Source organism: Rana temporaria, chromosome 2 (genome assembly GCF_905171775.1).
Source record: "Rana temporaria chromosome 2, aRanTem1.1, whole genome shotgun sequence".
NCBI lineage: Eukaryota > Metazoa > Chordata > Amphibia > Anura > Ranidae > Rana > Rana temporaria.
This window is the reverse complement of record NC_053490.1, coordinates 451,221,744-451,243,161: the sequence shown is the minus strand read 5'-3', so window position 1 is coordinate 451,243,161 and position 21,418 is coordinate 451,221,744.

Sequence of the window (21,418 nt, the reverse complement as noted above, 5' to 3'; positions counted from 1 at the left end):
TGCTACTGGGAGCACAAATATAGATTTTCGGCACACAGCTAAGGTTCAGTATAAAAGAAAGCAAATATCAGACTGTTTAGTGGTAAATTATCCCAATATATTGTCAAGGATTGCAGTAAATAGCAGTATGCACATAAATGAGTAAGTAAAGGATAAGGTCAATCACAGTTCATTAGACAATATGTTCACTAGGGATTAACAGCATAGAACAGAGTTCTGTGCAGCTAAATTAGAGTAAACCTGGTAATCCACAAAATCAGCAATTAGTAATGGCATTAGAAAACAGCAATGATAATCAATACTTGGTCAATAGGCAAAGTTCTTGTTAATCAGTTATCTATGTGAGCAGTTTTTAGCCCTAGTTCTTCAGCCAGCTAGCTTTGGGGCCCAGTCTTTCTGGTGGTGCACATGAGTACAGTAAAGTTTGCATGCAGTAAATAATGCTTCTATTTTGATGACCATTCCCTATGTGCTCAGTCTGCTAGCAAAAACAGGTTAATGGCAGCAGTGTCCTCTCCCCATTCCCAATGATACAACAACAGGGGGCCCGCTGTTCAGATGTCAGCTCACTTCTGGATCTGCCTGGAACAACTCTGGTCACATGGCTGCAGACTTGTATCAGGTTGATGTGCACACAGGTGCAAAAATATGCACACTTCAGTATCCTCAAGCTAAAGAGGAAATCCCTCTGTATTCAGTCTGAAATACAGGCTGACATTGGAAATTATAGTCCCTTAACTGCCATAATAAAGTTTATTTCCTGAACTTCATCTCCCATGATTTAAAAGAGAAGTATGGGAATCAACATCGCTGATGGCTCGGCTCTCCCACCCCCCCGAGCGGAGCTGCTGCCTGTCATTCAGCAGCTCTCCTGCTCTGCTCCTCTAGGCTCATTGGAGCCTTGAGCTGTGGAGGGGTTGGGAGCGGCCATTTCAGCCTCTCAGCGGCTCACTGGGAGGCTGAGACGCCTATGAGTCCAGACACCTGGCCTTTTCAGACTTCCAGAGTCGGGATGACGCGGTGCCTGGACTGATCTCGTGATGTAAGCAGAGAGCGGACTTCAGACCGTTCTCTGTTGAAAATGGGTCACAGGAGTGCAAAACAAATTAAACTCCTGTGACCCATAGGAGAAGCCCAGCCGAATGAGCTCAGGCTTAGCTTCTCCTTTAAAGCGGAGTTCCGGCCACAATTTCACTTTTTAAATATAAATACCCCTGTAATACACAAGCTTAATGTATTCTAGTAAAGTTAGTCTGTAAACTAAGGTCTGTTTTGTTAGGTTGTTACAGCATTTAGACACTTTATAAAATAGAAATTGACTGGGGGCATCTTGAAGCCAGACTGTATGACTTCCTGAATTTCAGCCTTGCAGATCTCGCACATGCTCAGTGCTTCACAAGCAGTGTAATAGGTTTCAGATCAGGTTTCAGCACCTGTACTGTGCAAGTCACATGATTCTTCGAGACTGGGGAGTGCACAGACTCCTGGAAAGTTACACCCACTACATTCCCAGGAGTCTGTGCGGTGTAGGTTAGGAAGCTTAAGCACCTAGGTGCAGGAAGTGGGAAGAGTAACTATTCTGCCTAGCAACAACACTTTGAAGGCATCTAAAAAAAAAAAAAATTCTTAAAGGACTAATGACATTTTTTTAAAACTACTGATGTAATGTTATATTTATGGGTGGAACTCCACTTTAAAGTCTCTTGAGCTCCTTCTGCTTATCAGCTCTACCTGTTGAATGGAGGCAAGGTAGTGTTAACCTATGTCATATGAAATCCATTTGTGTGTGTTAGCATTTTAATAATATGGGTAATATTTACAATAAGGGAAATTATATTCCCTATAATAGATTGTTTTTTTTCTCCTCCTCCCTTTTTTTTTTTAACACAGTAGTATTTACACAATAGGGTGGATTTTTTTCCCCTATAATAATTTTTTTTCCTTCACACTTAAGTATATACACAATAAGGGGAATTACCCCCCCCCCCCCCCCCCCCAGAATATATATTTTTTCTTTCTTTCACACTTAAGTATATACACAATAAGGGGAATAAACTCCCCCCAGAATATTTTTTTCTGTTTCCCCACTTTTCACGACCCCCCCCCCCCTTTTTTTTTCTCTCTCACTTAAGTATATACACAATAAGGGAAATTAACTCCCCCCAGAATATTTTTTTTTCTACCTCACTTTTCACGACCCCCCCTTTTTTTTTTCTTCTCTCTCCCCATCTCCCCCCCCCCCCTTCCCCTTTTTGCTCTCCCCTCCACTATGGGTATTTTGGCCCTGCCCCATGATGTCTCCCATAGAGGGAAAATTAGACCTCGGGGCAAGATGGGAGGGAGAAATCCAGGAGTAGTATTGGCAGAAGATGTCTCCTCTTTTCTTTTCTTCCTAGTGTAAGGGGTACTCATTGAGACCATGTATGTTGTTAGTTTGTCTGTTGATTTTATTTCATATTTATTGTATTGTTTTGGAAAAAATTAATAAAAGAATTTTGTAAAAAAGGAGACACAGAAAGCACTGCAGCACAGTGTAAAGTAAAAACCAGCGCGGGCCCGTATTCGTGTAAAAAATAGAAAATATAGGATACGGCGCCAATAATATAAATACTAATTACAGCAAGTGCAGCTCCAAAATCTAGTGAAAACTAATATACAGTGAATGAATAATAAAAAGGGCGCAACAAGTGTAAAATTAATGTCCAAGTGTTAATAAATAAAACGTTAAAATAAATGCAGATATAGAATTAGCAATGAAAGTGCTGTGTTCGAAATATATATTCTCCAACCACCGTGCTTTCAAAAAAATGCAACGTGCATTATAAGGTGCTTCACCAGATGTGACAATAAAATGCGCTCATTGTAAATATAGGGCCATAAATGACCATCAGGCATGTAAAGGGTTCTTTAACCACTTCAATACCGGGCTTTAAAACCCACCTCCTTCCCGGGCCTATTCTGGCACTTCTTTCCTACATGTACAAATCCTCATTCTTTTGCTAGAAAATTACTCAGAACCCCCAAACATTATATATGTTTTTTTAGCAGACACCCTAGGGAATAAAATGGCGGTCATTGCAACTTTTTATCTTGCACCGTATTTGCGCATTAATTTTTCAAACTGTTTTTTTTTGTAAAAAAAATGGTTTCATAAATTAAAAAATAACAAAACAGTAAGGTTAGCCCAATTGTTTGGTAAAATATGAAAGATGATGTTACGCCGAGTAACTAGATACCTAACATGTCACGCTTTAAAATTGCGTACACTCATGGAATGGCGCCAAACTTCGTTACTTAAAAATCTCCATAGGCGACACAATTTTTTTTACAGGTTGCCAGTTTAGAGTTACAGAGGAGGTCTAGTGCTAGAATTGTTGCACACGCTCTAACGCACGCGGCGACACCTCACATGTGTGGTTTGAACGACGTTTACATACGTGGGCGGGACTTACGTGTGTGTACGCTTCTGAGCGCGAGCTACCGGGGACAGGGGCATTTTAATTTTTTTATTATTATTTTTTCTTTTTTATTTTACTTATTTCTTTATTTTTTACACTTTTTTTTACACTTTTTTTTTTTCAATCGCTTTTATTCCTATTACAATTAATGTAAACATCCCTTGTAATAGGAATGTGTGTGACAGGTCCTCTTTAAGGAGAGATGCGGGGTCAATAAGACCCCACATCTCTCCTGCAGGCTGGAAAGAATGAGATTGTGAAAAAAAATTCACAGATCTCATTCAAACTAGCCGCAATTGCAGTTTGTTTACTTACGGGGACCCGGGCGTGACGTCATCACATCGCGCCCGGGCCTCCGACGGTCATAGAGATGACTGGTGACCAGATGGTCACCAGTCTTCTCTATGGCAAACATCCGGCGGACGGCGATCATCTCTCCGGGCCCCCGGTGGGAAGGGAGAGCCCGGAGAAGCACCGGATGGCGGCGGGAGGGGGGGGATGTCCCCTCCCGCCGCCTGTAAGAACGATCTAGCGGCGGAACCGCCGCTATGATCATTCTTACGGTGCGCAGGATCGCCGCCGCTAAAAAATGATATCTCAATGATGCCTCCGGGTGCAGGCATCATTGAGATATCCCCCCGCAAAGCCCATCACGTCATATGACGTCCACCCAGGATAACAGGTCCCTGTTTTGGACGTCATATGACGGCGTGCGGGTGTCAAGTGGTTAAGGATCCTTTCTATTGCGACCTCTCCCAGAACGTCCGCGGGGCCTCTACCAGACGAGGCTGGCAGGACCACTACAGTGCAGAACTGCGGGGGGGGTGGTGACTCGGCCTACCAGGGGCTCTTCCAGTGTGCGCAGGCGCAGCAGCGAGGTGGCGGTCGGATCACCTGGAGGGGACAACAGTTCAGCGCCGATAGGACCCACGGCCTCTGGGCGGTCCTCGCCTGGGGGGCTCATCTCATCCATGCCAGCAGCCCAGGAGTGCAGGTCGGAAGGAGAGCTGTCCGGAGGTTCCTGCAAGTTTAGGGGAGCCTGTCATTTCAAACATAAATGCTCTGGATGTGGGGGTAGCCACCCTTTGCCCAGATGCTTAAAAAAAGGAAAGCATGCCGGAGACGTTGCTCACAAGAGGGACGATGTTAACATAAGCCTCATTCATTCCAATAGGAAGAATTGTACTTGACAGGACTGCTGAAAAATGACATGACTATGGCTTACCATAGGAATGAATGAGCCATGGCACACTTGCAAGATGAAAAGGACCCAGTGTGGATGTGTGTGGAAGAAGGTCTGAAGATTGCTAGAATGGGAATAGAGTTACTGGGCCATGTGGGCTGCGCTTTGGCTGCATTCAAAACCTATGCGAATTGACTGCGGCTAAAACCGCATCCAATTTGCATAATATTTTAAAATACATTTATTTTAATGAGGCTGGTTCACATATGTGCGATGCATTAGCACTGCGCATCGCCCAAAAAAAAGTGTGCGTTTTCTAGTCATTGCGGTGTGGGTCAGGTGCGAATTCAGGCCCACTATCTTCTATGGGCACGCATCTGATTCGCACATGTGTTGCGTTCTAAACAGGGATCATGAGGGGGAACTCCACGCCAAATTTAAAATAAAAAACCTCCATGAGCATACCAGTCCCTTAGGTCTGGGGCGCTCGCTCGTCCCCACCCCCTTTCCTGACCGGCCAGGTTGCATGCTCGGATCGGGTCTGATATGGATTTTGGGGGGACCCCCGGGCCGTTTTTTCGTAGGGGGTTCCCGCTAAGATCCATACCAGACCTAAGGGCCTGGTATACTCATGGAGGGGAACCCATGCCAGGTTTTTTATTTGAAATTTGGTGTGGAGTTCCCCCTCATGAGAACAGCCACAAGACTTCCCTCCCCTCTCCAAGGTCATAAAAACCGCAGATAAAACGCAGTAGATCCGCTGAACAGCTGATTGAGAACTTGGAAAGAGAACGGAGCTCAAAAACGCAACGCACAAGTGTGAATCCGGCCTTAGTGAAGCGAGGTCACACAACTTACTAGATAACTATGCTACTCTATACCTACACTGATGATATAACTTTGGATATTCAAGAAAGTCTCCTAATTAGGGATGACCCGAACACCCCCCCCATTCGGTTATCACCAGAACCTTTGAACGGACCGAACGTTCGCGCGAACATTTAGAACCCCATTGACGTCAATGGGACTCGTACGTTCGAATTCAAAAGTGCTCATTTTAAAGCCTAATATGCAAGTTATTGTCGGAAAACGGGTTTGAGAACCCGGGTCTTGCCCCAGGGAACATGTATCAATGGAAAAAAAGTTTTAAAAACTGTCATTTTTTCTGGAGCAGTGATTTTAATGATGCTTAAAGTGAAAAAAAATGAAAAATTCCTTAAAATATCGTACCTGCTGGGCGTCTATAGTATGCCTGTGAGGTGGCATGTGTTTAGAACTGTCCCTGCACAAAATGAGATTACTATAAGAAAAAATGTATTTAAAACTGCTTGCGGCTTTAATGTAATGTCTGGTCCCTGCAATATGGATGAAGATCATTGAGCAAAATAGCATGGGTTTCCCCCCCACTCCCCCCAGGTCATTACAAGCCCCTTTGGCCCTATATACTTTGAACAGCATTATACAGGCGGTGCAAACAAGACAGGCACTGTAGGTTTGTTGTTAAGTAGAATCTGTTTGTAATTTTTAACTGGTACTTCTTTAAAGTGTAGCTCCAGCCATAAAATCTATTTTTAAGCTTTTCTGAAAACATAGAGAAGGGTTATCACCCCTGTAAACATTTGTTTTGCTGTCTGTGTGAATCTGTTCAGAAGATTGCAATTCACTTTCTGTCCCAATGACAAATGATGTTTTGAAAATTTGTTTTTTTTAGTGAAACAAGGATTGGTGATAAAGCATCAGTGGACAGGAGACACCTCTTACAGAAGAGAATTTCCCTTCCTAGGGGTAGATTTCCTCTTACTTCCTGTTGTCTCCTTCCGTTTGCAAGTAGGAGTCGTTTGTAAGTTGGATGTTTGAAAGTAGGGGCCTGCCGTATATACTCTGAAGAAATTTTTGGCCCTAGGTGTTGGTGTTGCCACAACACTGTAAGCCCTCACAGTTAGTCTTGGTGGGCGCTGGAACACCCTGATGTGTGAACTATTATATCAAGAATTGTAATTACATGCCATTGTTGAACAGTGGTAGAAAAATTGAACCTTTGGTGCCGGTGCCACAACTCTGTAAGCCCTCACAGTTACTCTTGGTGGGCACAGGAATGGGCCCTGCTGTGAAATATTAGATCAAGAATTGTAATTACATGCCCCTGTTGAACAGGGGCAGAAAAATTGGGCCTTTGTTGGTGGTGGTGCTGGTGCCACAACTCTGTGAGCCCTCACAGTTACTCTTGGTGGGCAAAGGAATGGGCCCTGCTGTGAAATATTAGATCAATAATTGTAATTACATGCCCCTGTTGAACAGGGGCAGAAATATTGGGCCTTTGTTGGTGGTGGTGCTGGTGCCACAACTCTGTAAGCCCTCACAGTTACTCTTGGTGGGCACAGGAATGGGCCCTGCTGTGAAATATTAGATCAAGAATTGTAATTACATGCCTCTGTTGAACAGGGGCTGAAAATTGGGCCTTTGTTGGTGGTGGTGCTGGTGCCACAACACTGCAACCCCTCATAGATACTCTAGTTAAAGCGCAGGAATGAGCCCGCTGCAAAGTATTGCATCAAAAATTGTAATTACACGCCCCTGTTAAACAGGGGCAGAAAAATTGGGTTTTGGTGCCCAGAACCAAAAATGTTCTTACAAGCTATCAGCATGATCATTGAGGAGGAAAAGGATAGTCACTCAGCAAGAATAACAGTATAGTCACTCAGCATCAGCATAGGGATCTGACAAAAAAAAAAAATATTCAGTTACATCAGCATCAGGTGCTTGGTAGCTGGTGGTGATCCAAGCCTGATTCATTTTTATGAAGGTCAGTCGATCGACTGAGTCGGTGGAGAGGCGCCCCCTGTGATCGGTTACAAAGTCTCCAGCAGCACTGAATGTGCGTTCTGAAAGAACGCTGGATGCAGGACAAGCCAGTAGCTCAATTGCGTACTGTGCAAGCTCTGGTCAGTGATCCATCCTCAAGACCCAGTAAGCCAGAGGATTTTCGGTGGGAAAGGTGTCCAAGTCTGATCTTGCCACTAGGTATTCCCGCACCATGTAAAACAGACGCTGGCGATGGTTGCTGGAATCGGTTATACCTTGGGGCTGCGGACTAAAAAAAATTGTCTGAACGCATCAGTCAGACGGCCACCTTCTCCACCACTCCTTCTGTGACTGACCGAAGCCTCATCAACACGTTGTCCAGGACCTGGATTTTGTAAACCCCAGTCTCTGGGAACGCGTTGCACAGACCTTTCTGCAAGGCCTCCCGAAGATGTATATGTTGTTATTCAGCATTACCCCACATAGTCAAAACCCACCCTACGATAGGCCCAACCCTATGGACTGGAAATAAGGTATGTTATAATTCGAAATTTTCAACTAAAAATTCTCCCCTCTACCCGATAATAGGAAACCCAGAATTTCAGCCTGGCATGGAATCTCAAATACTTTAGAAATTAAGAGAAAAAGGTAGTTTTCAAGCCTCTCACTTTCTAGGAGTAGGAGAAAGGGGGTGGTTAACAATAGGTGAATTATCACAAAGTGGAGGGCGATGTGAAATACCGATATGGCAAGTGCGGCAGGTACGACATTTTCTGGAAACTCTGGGCAATGCAGAAAATTATAAACGGGCACTTACAAAGTTTAAAGAGTATTGCGGGGGAGAGGAGCCACTTGCCCACATGGTCTCCAAAATGTATACATTATTGATTGCACCCCCGGAAGACTTTAAAATGTTGTGCCTGGCTAAATGGGAGAGAGATCTAGGCCAAACTTTTTCCCCAATACAATGCCAAAATATTATAGATCTATCGTTAAAATCTTTAAGGTGTACGAAAATACAAGAATTAAATTATAAAATATTAACACGTTGGTATTACACGCCAGCGCGTTTAAATACATTTTTTTCAGAAGTCTCAGATAGATGTTGGAGAGGGTGTGGGGAGAAAGAGACAATGATACATATATTCTGGGGATGTCAAATAATAAGACAATTTTGGCAAATAGTCCGGAGAATTACCCAATCACTTACGGAATACCAGATTCCAGATGACCCTGCGTTCTTTCTATTACATCATACACAAATTCCCCCAAAAAGATATATGAGGTCAATGATATGTCATTTGATAAATGCGGCAAAAAGTTGCATTGCAATAAAATGGAAAGACTCTGAAGTACCTCCAATATATATGTGGCTTAAAAAAGTTAGGAAAATAGGAATAATGGAGAAACTCCTGCCGAGGACTATAGACAAGAAAGAGCAAATTAAAACGATATGGGCACCCTGGGAATTATTTGTACAATCAGAGGAAGGTAAAAAGTTACTAGGGGAGCAAGAATAATAACTAGGAAAAGGAAAATGGGAAGGACGCATGAAAATTGTGCACCGGGGGGGACAGCGGAGGGGGGGGATTTCTTTTTAATTAATTTTTCTTTATTTTTTTCTTTACCGAGTCGTGGTCTTACACGAACGGAGGAGGAGAAGGAGTGGAGTTGGGGGTCTTGAGGAGGGGATACGGGGGTAGGGAATGAGGGAAAAGAAATGGGGAAGAAAGGGTGACGGAGATAAAGAGGGAATTAGTTTAACCTGCCTGGCGGTATTCCCGAGTCTGACTCGGGGTTAGATTTTCCTGCTGCGAACGGTAACCCCGAGTCAGACTCGGGCTTGCCTCGCTAGATCCACAGGCATGGTTTACTTACCTTGTCCCTGGATCCAGCGATGCCACCGCGCTGTGTGAGCGAGCGGGACCTCGCTCGATTCACACAGCGTCCTCCTGTGCCGCCGATCTCCGTTCCCTGCGACGTTACGACGCACGGGGACGGAGAACGGCGCCAAATTCAAAAAAGTAAACAAACACTTTACATACAGTATACTGTAATCTTATAGATTACAGTACTGTATGTAAAAAAAACACACCCCCCTTGTCCCTAGTGGTCTGTCCTGTGTCATGCATGTCATTTTATATAATAAAAACGTTTCTTTCTCCCTGCAAACTGTAGATTGTCCATAGCAACCAAAAGTGTCCCTTTATGTCAAAAATAGTTTTAGATCAGCTAAAAAACAGCGATAATAAATTATAATCACTTGCAGAATTGTGCGATAGCGATTTGTGGGGAAATTCGTCATAAAAAAAAAAAAAAATAATGACAGCGACAATTCTGCAACTGAGCAAATGTCAGTGATTTTGATTTGATTACATTATTGAATAATTTTTATTATATTTATATTATTATTTGTTATAATTATTTATTATATTATAATTTATAATTTTGTTTTTTAAAAAATGTCATACCCGGGATGCCTATTAGAATCTTGTTTGGTCAGATTTAAGTGAGTTATTTCTAAAAATTACAGGCCTACAATATAAAACGCCAAATTTCCTTGCAAATAATGGTACCGCTTTCAGCATGTTTTTTCTGAAAGAATCATACCGCCAGGGAGGTTAATTAAAAAATATATAGCGGTATATGGAAAATATGGATAATTAGGGTGGAGATGAAATAACTGGGGAGAATGAAATGAAGCTATAGCAGGAATAGTATTAGGTTATGACAGCTCTCCCAAGGGTAATGGACTTAAAATTGCCGGTGATATAGTATATTTTAATTTTTTTCCGGAGGTAAACTCTGAATTGCAATATAGTTGAAGAGAGTGATGTAATATCCATATATGGTATGTTGTTTTACTGGATTCTGCTTGTTCCTTTTCTTTTGTTTCCTGTATTGCTTTCTTGCTTTAAAAATAAAATAAAAACAGAGAATAAAAATAAAAAATAAAGCGCTGAAAGCTGAAAATTGGTCTGGGCAGGAAGGGGGTAAAGGAAGAAGGTTAACGGGGTTGTAAAGATACAATTTTTCCCCCTAAATAACTTCCTTTACCTTAGTGCAGTCCTCCGTCACTTACCTCATCCTTCCATTACCTTTACAAGCTTTTTAAAGCTATTTTTCATGCTTAAGGGGTGAGGTAGTAGGTATTGGCGCCTCTTAATAGATGTGTGAAAGGATGAATGAATAAATGTATAGTATATTAGTATCCGAGGATATTAAGTGATGCTTAACCAATATAAGCTATAACTTGATCCACATGTAACTTATACTGGTATATGAATTAAACCATATATTATGCCATCATAATAATACAAATAAAATAAAATAAAATAAATATGCGACAATATGTGCTAAATATACAAAAAAGATGCGTGCTAAAATGCTATGAAATATAAAGTGCTCAGTGCTGTGCATATATAAAAAAACTAATGCTTATTTCAATAGTCCATGCAAAAAAAGTGCTTTGTGCTTCATATATTTGTACAATAGGCAGTGTTCACTCAGTGCTCCCTCTTCTCATGCTCTGGTTGGTCCCTCACTCACCAGATCCAGGTACCCTCAAGGGGTAAAAAGCGTTCACAGTGTTAGCCCTGTGTTGCTCTCTGGAAACCTCCACTGGTTTAGGCCGTTCAATCTGACATGTAGCTCAAAAGAGAAAGAGTGCCCACATAGTGTAATATAGTCGATAAGATTTTATTACAGATTTTATTACAGAAAAAAGTCAGGTACTCACATTTAAAAAATAGGTTACAGGCGTATCAATATTGTTGTTTCACGGGTATTTGCGACTGAAAAGCTTATCCTGCTCGACCGGTTTCGTCTGGTGACGTCATCTGGAGCTGCCTCCGTCGCAAACACTCAGTTTATTTATAGGTCTGTGCTCTCCACACCGCTCTGCCCTGCGATTTGCGTCCATTACTACGTTTTTTTGGAGACAGAAGTCCTGGCGCTGGGATGACTAGTGTCCGGCGCCATTTTCCCAGGGACTTCTCAGACTGAAGTCTGATGATTGTGTTAGGCCAATGTTTACTCTATATTTTAGGCTGGCGTAATGGAGACACAGTCTGTATTCCTTAATATCACTACGATATTGACAATATAATTGTAATTAAAAACGGGCAATGACCCTTACTATATGGAGATAATTAAAAAATATAATATAAACTAAGTTTATCTGAGTTTTACTATTATATTTTTTAATTATCTCCATCTAAATCTATGTTTATATCACCTATGAGGAGGTTTTTAATTAATATGGCCCCATGGAGAATAGCGGTGAATTTGGGATTTCATTTTAATAAGCACACATTTTTTAATATAGTTTTAATTTTTTAACAACAGCACAGATCCTATGTTATAGTAAGGGTCCTTGCCCGTTTTTAATTTTAATTATATTGTCAATAACGTAGTGATATTAGAGCGGAGTTCCGGCCACAATTTCACTTTTTAAATATAAATACCCCTGTAATACACAAGCTTAATGTATTATACAGGGAGTGCAGAATTATTAGGCAAGTTGTATTTTTGAGGATTAATTTTATTATTGAACAACAACCATGTTCTCAATGAACCCAAAAAACTCATTAATATCAAAGCTGAATATTTTTGGAAGTAGTTTTTAGTTTGTTTTTAGTTTTAGCTATTTTAGGGGGATATCTGTGTGTGCAGGTGACTATTACTGTGCAGAATTATTAGGCAACTTAACAAAAAAAAATATATACCCATTTCAATTTTTTATTTTTACCAGTGAAACCAATATAACATCTCAACATTCACAAATATACATTTCTGACATTCAAAAACAAAACAAAAACAAATCAGTGACCAATATAGCCACCTTTCTTTGCAAGGACACTCAAAAGCCTGACATCCATGGATTCTGTCAGTGTTTTGATCTGTTCACCATCAACATTTCGTGCAGCAGCAACCGCAGCCTCCCAGACACTGTTCAGAGAGGTGTACTGTTTTCCCTCCTTGTAAATCTCACATTTGATGATGGATCACAGGTTCTCAATGGGGTTCAGATCAGGTGAACAAGGAGGCCATGTCATTAGTTTTTCTTCTTTTATACCCTTTCTTGCCAGCCACGCTGTGGAGTACTTGGACGTGTGTGATGGAGCATTGTCCTGTATGAAAATCATGTATTTCTTGAAGGATGCAGACTTCTTCCTGTACCACTGCTTGAAGAAGGTGTCTTCCAGAAACTGGCAGTAGGACTGTTGGACTCCATCCTCAACCCGAAAAGGCCCCACAAGCTCATCTTTGATGATACCAGCCCAAACCAGTACTCCACCTCCACCTTGCTGGCGTCTGAGTCGGACTGGAGCTCTCTGCCCTTTACCAATCCAGCCACAGGCCCATCCATCTGGCCCATCAAGACTCACTCTCATTTCATCAGTCCATAAAACCTTAGAAAAATCATTCTTGAGATATTTCTTGGCACAGTCTTGACGTTTCAGCTTGTGTGTCTTGTTCAGTGGTGGTCGTCTTTCAGCCTTTCTTACCTTGGCCATGTCTCTGAGTATTGCACACCTTGTGCTTTTGGGCACTCCAGTGATGTTGCAGCTCTGAAATATGGCCAAACTGGTGGCAAGTGGCATCTTGGCAGCTGCACGCTTGACTTTTCTCAGTTCATGGGCAGTTATTTTGCGCCTTGGTTTTTCCACACGCTTCTTGCGACCCTGTTGACTATTTTGAATGAAACGCTTGATTGTTCGATGATCACGCTTCAGAAGCTTTGCAATTTTAAGAGTGCTGCATCCCTCTGCAAGATATCTCACTATTTTTGACTTTTCTGAGCCTGTCAAGTCCTTCTTTTGACCCATTTTGCCAAAGGAAAGGAAGTTGCCTAATAATTATGCACACCTGATATAGGGTGTTGATGTCATTAGACCACACCCCTTCTCATTACAGAGATGTACATCACCTAATATGCTTAATTGGTAGTAGGCTTTCGAGCCTATACAGCTTGGAGTAAGACAACATGCATAAAGAGGATGATGTGGTCAAAATACTCATTTGCCTAATAATTCTGCACTCCCTGTAGTAAAGTTAGTCTGTAAACTAAGGTCCGTTTTGTTAGGTTGTTACAGCATTTAGACACTTTATAAAATAGAAATTGACTGGGGCAAATCTCGCACATGCTCAGTGCTGCACAAGCAGTGTCAGATCAGGTTTCAGCACCTGTGCTGTCCAAGTCACATGATTCTTTGAGACTGGGGAGTGCACAGACTCCTGGAAAGTTACACCCACTACATTCCCAGGAGTCTGTGCGGTGTAGGTTAGGAAGCATTAAGCACCTAGGTGCAGGAAGTGGGAAGATTAACTATTCTGCCTAGCAACAACACTTTGAAGGCATCTAAAAAAAAAAAAATAATATTTCGTAAAGGACTAATGACATTTTTTTAAAACTACTGATGTAATGTTATATTTATGGGTGGAACTCCACTTTAAGGAATACAGACTGTGTCTCCATTACGCCAGCCTAAAATATAGAGTAAACATTGGCCTAACACAATCAGACTTCAGTCTGTGAAGTCCCTGGGAAAATGGCGCCTGACACTAGTCATCCCAGCACCAGGACTTCTGTCTCCAAAAAAACGTAGTAATGGACGCAAATCGCAGGGCAGAGCAGTGTGGAGAGCACAGACCTATAAATAAACTGAGTGTTTGCGACGGAGGCAGCTCCAGATGACGTCACCAGACGAAACCAGTCGAGCAGGATAAGCTTTTCAGTCGCAAATACCCGTGAAACAACAATATTGATACGCCTGTAACCTATTTTTTAAATGTGAGTACCTGACTTTTTTCTGTAATAAAATCTTATCGACTATATTACACTATATGGGCACTCTTTCTCTTTTGAGCTACATGTCAGATTGAACGGCCTAAACCAGTGGAGGTTTCCAGAGAGCAACACAGGGCTAACACTGTGAACGCTTTTTACCCCTTGAGGGTACCTGGATCTGGTGAGTGAGGGACCAACCAGAGCATGAGAAGAGGGAACACTGAGTGAACACTGCCTATTGTACAAATATATGAAGCATGAAGCACTTTTTTTGCATGGACTATTGAAATAAGCATTAGTTTTTTTATATATGCACAGCACTGAGCACTTTAGCACGCATCTTTTTTGTATATTTAGCACATATTGTCGCATTTTTATTTTATTTTATTTGTATTATTATGATGGCATAATGTATGGTTTAATTCATATACCAGTATAAGTTACATGTGGATCAAGTTATAGCTTATATTGGTTAAGCATCACTTAATATCCTCGGATACTAATATACTATACATTTATTCATTCATCCTTTCACACATCTATTAAGAGGCGCCAATACCTACTACCTCACCCCTTATTCACATTTTTCCACCTAGGTGGAATTTCACGTAGCGGCTGCCACTTAAAGGGGTGGTTCTCCCGAAATTCTTTTTTTTTTTTTTTTTAATCCTTCTCCCGCTTAGTACATGTACAATAATGTACTCACCCGTCCCAGGAATCTAAGTACCAGCATTATTAATTCATCAGAAAGTAAACTTTATAAAATACAGCAATGGACATTTCCATCTTAGCTCCTGGCATTCTGAAGCCCTATGCTGGAAAGAAATAGACACGCCCAGCCCCACTCAGACAGACCAGGAAGCGCCTGCTTCACAGACCATAAAGAAAGGTAAACAAACGTTTTAAAAAATTTTGTTTGGCGAACGGTTTTTAGGCTATTTGTGCCCTTGTGTTTAAGGTTAAGTTGTTAGATAGGTGGAACCTCCACTTTAAACAAATAATTAGCACATACCTATCAGTATCACTGCAGCACTTTGAAATATCTGATCCGTAGCGCGGGTTCTACCACCCCTTCTTTACATATTTTTCATGCTTGGCTATTTTTCTAAATTTTTATGTTTAAAACGAATTGGACTCAAAAGTGAACCTGTTTCTTTGCTCTGTGTGCTGTAACTTTTCATTGTTGGGTAAAAGCATCAAGTTCATTTCTGTGTCAGACTGTAGAAGCATGTAGTCTGTGTCATTATTATACATGATGACAATTCTGCCTAATTCCCATTTACACAATATGTATGTGATAGGATGAGTCATTAAATAGGATTTTATTTCATGTGTAATTAATAGAAATACATTTATAAAGTGACAACAGCCATTATTAGCCAATGCTAATGAGAAATTAATTGTTTTAATCAATCACACCTTACAGGAAAATTGGTATTTGAAATCATCGATTTTCCATCAGGTAATCTCTGCATTCAAAATGAGCTGACGATAAGTTTTATTTCTAGAGAAAACACAAGCCCAAATGACTCCTTAACAGGCATAACCTCAGATAACAGGAGGTATGATCATATTGGATTTATTATTTGTTGGTGTAATTTAGAACTTCTGAACCGGTTCCAGTAAAGGTAATGTCAGATTCAGAAGAACATTTAGGGGGTTATTTATGAAAAGGCAAATCCATTTTGCACTACAAGTGCAAATTGCACTGAAAGTTCACTTGGGAGTGCAGTCGCTGTAAATCTGAGGGGTATATCTGAAATGAGGGGAAGCGCTGCTGATTTTATCATCCAATCATGTGCAAGCTAAAATGCTGTTTTTTATCTTCCTTGCATGTGCCCCTCGGATCTACAGGGGGGTAGATTCAGGTACAGCTGCGCGCTCCTTACGGAGGCGCAGTGTACCCTTTTTACCCTGCTCCTACGCAAATTATTTGCGCTACGCTTCATTCATGAAGCAGTAGCCACGTAATTTGCGTGGGCGCTCTTCAAAAATGCCCTGCGTAAGGGCGCCTAATGTAAATGATCCCGTAGGGGGCGGGAATCATTTAAATTAGGCGCGTTTCCGCGCCGAGCGTAGAGCGCATGCTCCGTCGGGAAACTTTCCCGACGTGCATTGCGGTAAATGACGTCGCAAGGACGTCATTTGCTTCAAAGTGAACGTGAATGGCGTCCAGCGCCAGTCACGATTCACTTACGCAAACTACGTAAAATTGAAACCTCGTGACGCGGGAACGACGGGTATCCTTAGCATTGGCTGCGCCTGCTATTAGCAGGAGCAGCCTTGCGCTAAACACGACGTACGAAAGCGACGTAAACTGCGTACGCAGGGCGCGCGTACCGTAGTGAATCGGCGTTAGTATGCAATTTGCATACTCTACGCTGACCACTACGGGAACGCCACCTAGCGGCCTGCGTAAGAATGCAGCCTAAGATATGAGGGCATAAGAGCCTTATGCCACGCATATCTTAGGCTGCAGTCGGCGTAACGAGCTCTCTGAATCAGGAGAAGTTGTTACCCCGGCGCAAGTAAGCAATTGCGCTGCGTAACTATGGTTACGCAGACGCAATTGCTCTCTGAATCTGGGCCAGTGACTGCACTTTCAGTGCAATTTCATGTGCACTTTGCACTTGTAGTTTGCACTTGTAGTGCAAAGTAGATTTTCCTTTAGTAAATAACCCTCTTACTGTTCTAAAACCTCTAAAACATACACCCTGGAATTCATAAAGACTGGCTCAGTCAAATTTTGCGGACATGTCCCACATGTGTTCTACAAGTGGTGCAGCGCGCATCAAATTCATGAACCTGTTTAGAGCTTGTGCTTGAATTTGGCACATTCTGCACCACGTTTAGAACATATGCAAGATGAAGTTAAATCAGGACATAAGGGGGCGTGATGAGGACGTGACGCACGTGAACGTGAGGGTGGGAGGTGCCGGAGCACTCTATGGCGTGTGGCAGCGGGAGCGGAGAGCCGACGAAATCAGCTTCGGACCGGTGGATGCCAGCGTGAGAGGCTGACACCCCCGGTGAACGAGTCGGAGACTCAGCCCTGCTCTGGCCGGCCTATCTAGGGATCCTCCAGACGGGACCCAGAGGGACACCACGTGACCTGGACGAAGCCGCGTGATTGGCTAGCACCGCGCAGTCAGCAGCTGGGGACGGAGGACGCGCCGCCACGAGCGAGGATGATCCAGGAACGGAGTATCGACAGCGTCGGCAGTGGCAGCAATAGGAGGTCCTGAGGTTGGGTTTGGCGCTCTGCGGAGCCGAGCAGGGTTGGGTGCCATCCCGCATACCCCCCCCCCTAACTCCCGAGGCCCCCCCTACTCCCCCCGGTCCTGTGTTCTTGCGATGGGACTGTCTGTGGATACCGCAGCTTAGGAGATAAAGGGGAATTTCTAGCAAGAGCCGCAGCTCAGGAGATAATGGGGATTTCCTAGCAAATATCCTACCAACTGTGCAATGAGTTAATGCTGAACAGGTTAGAGTAAAAACTCTGCCATAGTGATATAACACGGAGCCAAAAGGACTTTTTTTTTTCCATTATCATCAAAGTGGTGGTCAGGAGCGGTTACCAGTAATCACTAGCCCGGGGCATGTACTGGATAGATGTCACGTATGGGGTTAATTAGGGCTAAATTATTGGTTATTGCCGCAGAGAAAAGTATGCTGTAGAAATTTTACGTGTGATCTATTGATTTTCGTTAAGTCAAGTCGATAAGTTTACCTAAAGAGATGGGACCTAAGTTACAACGATCCCAGGGAAGAGACTTGTGGCAGAAATCTTATATGTAGTGGAACGAGCTGGACACTTGTTTTTTTTTTTTTTTTTTTTGTCCATCTTACCAGTATGACTGTATACACACAATAACCTATAAAGTAGCAGGTCTATCCTTGTATGTAAATGAGTCGCAGTGATCAACTAACGCGGAACACACAGAGAGACTAGCACGGCAATGGACCGTGCGCTAAGGTATCAGTGCGTTAAGAGACTCTGAATTGAGATATATCACCAGGTGCCTATAAGAGAAACCGCATCTTATCAGATTAAGCCCCTGGGTAACTTCTCGCCGCAAATTGGCCGTATAAATTATAACACACAGAACTATATGCAGAGTACAACCCAGTGAAGACAAGTCTCAACAGTTTAAAGAGTTGCTGTCACTCAAAGCACAGACACACATATAAAACCTCACTGGATGCTTGGGAAATCCAACCCGGAGAAAGGTTACCCTGGGTAAGGAGGACACATCAGAGAAATCACCGCTGCTTTAGCCATAAAAATACACGGCGGACAGCCCTCACATAGAAAGATTAAGCTACAGCTGGCTTGACCACGGTGGTAATAGAGCTGGATACCCCCACTCCGGGGTATTGTGTTCGGTCCCTCCACTCTGTGTCTCCTTCTGGGGACCCTTCTACTGTATTCCCTCTCCTTCAGGGGGCTCTCGGCCGTCTCTTCCGTCTCTCTTATCTCCTCTCTACCTGCTCCGCCCTATCCCCTCTCCTGAGGGGAGTAGAGAGAATAGCGAGGGGGGAATAGATATTCCCACACAGAGGAGCTCAGGCAAGGCTAAGTAATAATATATCGTAGACTGTAAAAAGTCCTTATTCAAACTGGGGAAGAGAATTAGACCCTCCAATAAAATGAATAGATCGACGAGAGGGGTCACCTTAAAACCCACTAAGAATAACTCGGGGAATAGCTCCATACAGCAATATATGACTCAAGAGGGGAGCCTTAAAAGTCCGGGGCTTGCAAAAAAGACTGAAAAGAAGAAGAATGAATTAAAAAAGGGAGCAAGTAGTGCGGAGAGCTCTAAGGGTGAAACTACAATAGAAAGCGAGCAAGATCATAATAACACGGAAGTGTTGGTCTCGGACTTACAGGACACACAGCCCCCCACAAAGGCAGAAATGAATGCTATGCTATTAAGGATGGAAAATGTCATAAAGACAGAGATCAATAAGGTGAGAGAGGACCTCGGAGGACTTAGAGAGAGGGTAGTAGAGACAGAAAGGAGATTAGAGGAACAGGATCAAGAAATAAACACCCTGAAGGGGCAGGTTAGGGCCCTGACCGAGAGCCAGAGAGTGGCGGCCTACAGGATAGAGGACCAGGAGAATCGCAACAGGCGACAGAACCTTAGAGTCAGAGCGATAGTAGAGGAAAAGGAGGAAGACCTCATGGAGATCATGAATACAATTTTTTGCCCTTTACTTGAGAGACCAGCAGAAACGAAGCCCCTCAAAATTGAAAGAGTGCATCGAGTGGGAAATCCCCAGATGATAGATAGATATGGGCCAAGAGATGTTGTTGTTCGGTTCAAGAATTTTGTTGATAAAGCAGAAATCTGGAGAAGACTTAGGGGGAAACCCCCCCTGAGATACAGAGAGACTGACTTACAAATATTCTCTGACCTATCTAAGGAAACGCTGGCAAGGAGAAGACAATTGAAACCACTCTTAGAGCTGATGCGGGCACAAAATATAAAGTACCAATGGGGCTTCCCGGCATGTCTAATAGGCATTAAGGGAGGAAAAACGGCTCGATTAAGATTTCCAGAAGAACTGAATGATTTCTGCTCTAAAATGCAGCTAGAACCCCCCGACTTGTCGACTTGGGTGGATTAGTGTGGCTATGAGTTGTCTGGATTTCTGGGAGCATGGACCGGGGGGGTGAGGAGGGGGAGGAGGGGGAGGGGGGGAGTCTAGGGAGTGCACGAGCACCACCATTATTAGAGGAGTTGAGGGTGAAGGCGAGGAATTGCCCTTCCAAGGCTCATAGGCCAAGAATAGGCCAGGGGGGAGGAGGGAGGGAGGGGGGATGGGGAAGGAGGGAGGGAGGGGGGGGGGGGGGGAGGGAGGGGAGATGGGATGGAGGAGGGAGGAGGAGGGAATGGGAAGAGTGGGGGGGAGGGGGGAGGTAGGGAGACCATCTGACCGACTTCACAAGAAAATATCTCAAACACTTAAAAAAAAAAAAAAAAAAAAAAAAAAAAAAGATATATGACAGATGTCAAGTTTCTCTCATATAATGTAAAGGGACTAAATTCCCATATTAAAAGACACAAAATTCTCTGTGAATTAACACAGTATAAAACAGACATTGCCTACCTTCAAGAGACCCATATTACCTTGGAATCCAATATAAAGCTCTACTCAACAGAATATCCGATATGGTATTATGGGGATACAATCTCATCGCGATCTCGGGGGGTTGCTATTGGATTCGCTCGCAGAATCCGATTCACACTGGTGGATAGACAAACAGACCCGGAGGGGAGATTTCTGTTCCTGAAAATAAAACTTGGAGGAGAGATCTATACCCTAGCTAATGTGTACGCCCCCAATGTAAACTCGGTTAAATATATGAGTAAAATTATGAGAAAACTAAAAGAATTTGAAGAGGGACATGTAGTTTTGATGGGAGATTTCAATTTCTGTATGAGTCCAAGCCTCGATAGTACGTCCTGTGCACAGGGGACAAATAGTGAACAACTAAAAATATTGATAAAACAAATGACACAAAATCAAATGGTGGATGTATGGCGGATCCTCAATCCGAGGGCCCGTGACTACACGTTTTTCTCACCTGTGCATGGGACGTACTCGAGGATAGACTACGTCCTCGTCGACCACAGACTTCTGGAGAGTGTGATAGAAGCAAGGTGTGAGATCATGACGTTATCAGACCACGCCCCTATAACCTTAAAAATAAAAACTTCTATACAAAAAGACACACCACCAGAATGGAGATTGGATGAGAGTCTGTTGGGGGACGAGGAGGTAGTGGAGAGGATACAGAAAGAGTTGGAATGGTATTTTCTGGAGAATGATAAGGAGGGCATCTCCAGAGCATCTCTTTGGGAGGCCCATAAAGCGTATATAAGGGGAATCTTCATCGTAGAAGGGGCAAGGAAAAACAAAATAAGAACTAGTAAATTAAAAACATTAAGGGAGGAGATATATCGGCTAGAACAGGAGCATAAATCACAGGGGCAAAAAGGGGAAATATTTCATAAGTTGAGTATAAGTAGGGATGAATACAGAGCTCTGGCGGAACAAGAAACTAAGAAATTTATAGACCGGACAGAGAGAGAAAGATATGTCTGGGGAAACAAACCTAGTAAAAATTTGGCTAGAATGGTAAGAAAAAAGAAAACTAGGAATTTTATA